At 37.6% G+C, this 3733-nt stretch overlaps 1 pseudogene; it reads right to left on the reverse strand.

The window, feature by feature from the left end:
- Positions 1–2702: 2702 nt before the first annotated feature.
- LOC130870908 (60S ribosomal protein L23-like) lies at positions 2703–3124 on the reverse strand (annotated as a pseudogene).
- Between the last annotated feature and the right edge of the window lie 609 nt (positions 3125–3733).

The raw sequence follows: 3733 nt of genomic DNA on the forward strand, positions 1-3733 counted from the left end.
TAGATAGGTATTGAGAATTATATGTTTGTCATATTTATTTTTAGGTTAATCAGGTTTTTAGATACATAGAGATTATATTTAGTATAGATAGTATGATCTTCAGCCTCTTCGAAGACTGTAGAAAAATGGCCTTTAATCTAACCTAGAATTCTGTGCCAACGAGACACAATTACTCCTGGCAACACCACTCTACTCCCGAGAGAACGTTGAGCACCAGAGACACTCCACTGGGAGCTTGTCTTCTTGGCAGAACTGGCCTTTGGGTTAAGAAAAGCCCATACCTCAACTACTGACAAAGATACAGAATATCCAGAAGTGGATGAAACAGGATTGTCTTATCTTGCCAAGACAGGGTAGGATAGTTCTACAAAAGTTCCTTGCCTTTAATAATGGTATGTCAGTTATGTTAGGCCTTAGCCAAAGTTGGTTGACTCAACATTGCAAACGAGACTTTGGGTGATTGCCCAGGTAGTCAGTTGTTTCTGACAATTGTTGCCCATTTTATATTAATTCCCTTCTCAGATCTTTGACGGAGTTGAAGATTAGATAATTGTAGTTACTCTCTACATTATTTAGATTCTTTGATATGGAACGTTTAGTATATTTATTATTTGTTCCTATTTTATATAGTTGTATTTGGTTTGGCTCTATTTTATTTAGACAAAAAGGGGAGATGTAGGGGAGACCCAGCCAATCACCTTGCTAGCAGGGGGCAGGGTCCCCCGAGGATATTTTTTACTTATAAACATTGCAGGTGTGCTCCCAGCTGCCCCTTCTTCTGCTTTCCTGTACTCCGCTGGAACTTCGGTTCTGTGAGTCTTTCCCTAATTAAAGCTAAATATTTTATTATAATTTCAGTCTGCTGTTCATTTACGCCATGACAAATTTTTCATTTGTATTGTTTTACAGTGTAGGAGTTCTTTTGTTTCCACACTAATATCTGTAGTAATAAGAGCGGCGGGGCTGCGTCCCGGGTACCCAGCCGCCCACATGGTTAGCTTATGCCCCGAAATAATTATACGGAAACCGTATTCTTTTAAACACTGTCTGGCCCATTACTGATAAAACCCTTCTATATTATATATTAATTCAACAAGTTATTTTCCTCTAAAGAACCTTTTTACAACACATATATCATCTATAAAAATAGTCTATATTCCTCAATTGAGTAATATTGCCTAAATGAGTCTAATACTAAATATAGTAGCATTATAAGGTTTACAAAAGCATTTAACTTACAGCCATGGCAATATCTGTGTGTTGAGTTAGAAAGATGACTCACTTAGAAAAAAAAATCTGCCATGAAAACATGAAGCCTTGGGTTCAGATCACAAGAATATATGTAAAGAAGCCATACATAGTCATACACACCTGCACCCCTGGGGTTGAGTGGAATGAGAGACAGAAATAGGTGAATGACTGGAGTTTGGTGGCTAGGCAGCCTATCTATCAATGATTGCTGAGATCATGCCTCAAAACATAGTGTAGAAAACAACAGAGGAAGAGAGCAGCCTCCCACTTCTGGCCTCTGTAAAAATATGCACATAGGTACATGTACACCCTCACATACTTGTGAAAACACAAGCACACAGATGGGGATGGGAGCATATTTAACCTTCAGATCTAAAGTATGTGACCTTATATTGAGTAAATATTACATTCCAAAGCCTCAATAATTTTCATTATTAAAAATATAAAAAAGTACTGAAAACAGAAGAAGCTATAAGACAATCAAATAATGAAAATGATGTCAACTGTATTGTATACTGTCCAACTCATACTTAGTGCCTAAAGTGCTTTGTTAATAATATTTCAGGTTTTGACACCAATTTAGTTGAAGATGCCTATCATTAAGCACTTAAGAAGGAAGTCCTGTCGTCTGAGGCAATATGGATGAACCTGGAATACATTAGTCGAAGTGAAAAAAGCCCGTCTCAGCAGGTGAAGTAATTCAAGATCCCACATAATGCAAGATCCCAGGCTCATAGACACAGAATAGTATGGGAGATTCTAGGAGCTGTGGAAAGGGTCTGGTGAGAGTTGGCAGTAGATTTCAAAGGGTATAAGTTCCAATTATGCAAGACAATGAAGTTATTTGGAGATTATTGCAAAATGCCATAGCTACCACACCGTACTCTTCAAAATAATTAAAAGGGTAGATTTCATGCTACATTTTTTTTGTACTAGAAAATAACAAAGAAGAACATGAATAGAATTTTGAAAATGAAAGATATATTTAGTACCCTGATTGCATTGATGGAGACATCCATTTAGGACTGAGTGGTCCAAGGTCTCTCAATCTATGAATATTGCTTGGCTATGGGTCTCTATTGTTTTTCTTTCTGCTGCAGGAGAAAGCATCTCTCATGATGACTGATCAAGATGGAACTACGAGTGTAATATAACATTAAGAGTCACTTTCTTGGTACTTTTCTTAGACCAGTAGTATTTGGTTTTATCTCAGGTCTCTGGTCTATCTAGTCTCGGGTTCTCGGTGATCCAACCAGTGTCAGGCATGGGTTCCATCTCAGAAGAAAAGAAATCTTAGGAGAGCTTTAGAAGCTTGGACTAAAAAATGCTCTCATTAGGAATAGCATAATCATAAAAACAATGAAACAATGCTCACTTTTATTTTTGTAACTTTATTTTTTTTTATTTTTATTTTTTTGAAGGTGTCAGGAAAGCCTTTTAATGAATCTATTTTACAAATGCACCGGAGAGTCATTTGCAATCCTGGGCCACAAGTCCGCACACTCCTTTGCAACTGGACCCCTGAAAGCAGAACCTTTCATCTCGCCTTTATTGTTTACTATGACCCCCGCGTTGTCTTCAAAATAGAGAAACACCCCATCTTTTCTTCAATATGATTTCGTTGTCGAATTACAACGGCTGTATGGACCTTTTTTCTTAGCTCTGGTTTGCCTTTCTTAACCGTGGCCATCACCATGTCGCCCACACCCGCAGCAGGAAGTCTGTTCAGTCGTCCCTTGATTCCCTTCACAGAGACGATATACAAATTTTTGGCTCCTGTATTGTCAGCACAGTTGATCACAGCTCCTACCAGATGACCCAGGGATATCAGGAATTTCGCTCTGGAGGACCCACCACGTCCTCGCTTCGACATCTTGAATGCCCGGAAAGAGTCAAAAAGTATTTTTGTAACTTTAATTGGAACTAATTGTCTAATTATGATGATAAACAGAACTGATTAAAATGGGTACATTGCTTCTGAAAGACACATTGTGTTGCATATAAGGAACTACATGTCATATTTGTCTTTCTGGGTCTGATTGCCTCACTCAGGATGTTTTTCTAGTTCTGTTTATTTACCTGTATATTTTACAATTTTATTTTTTAGCACCTGAATAATATTGCATTGTGTGAATGCAGCACACTTCCTGTCACCATTATTCTGTTGACAGGTATCTGGGTTGTTTCTGTTTTCTGGCTATTATGCATAGAGCAGCAATGAACATGGTTAAGCAAGTGTCTTTAAGGGTAAGACGAAGTGTCCTTTGAGTATAGGCCCAAGAGTGGTATAGCTGGCTATTGAGGTAGATAAATTCACATCTTCCTGATGAAGTACAATGGATAAATAATCCCCTTACTCCATATTCTTGCTAGTATAAGCTTTGCTTTATCAATTTCAATCATTCTAACAGATGTAAGATGAAATTCCAAAGAAGTTTTGGGGTTTTTTGTTTTCTTTTGTTTTTTGGTTTTTTCAAAACAA

The sequence above is a fragment of the Chionomys nivalis genome, chromosome 3 (genome assembly GCF_950005125.1).
Source record: "Chionomys nivalis chromosome 3, mChiNiv1.1, whole genome shotgun sequence".
NCBI lineage: Eukaryota > Metazoa > Chordata > Mammalia > Rodentia > Cricetidae > Chionomys > Chionomys nivalis.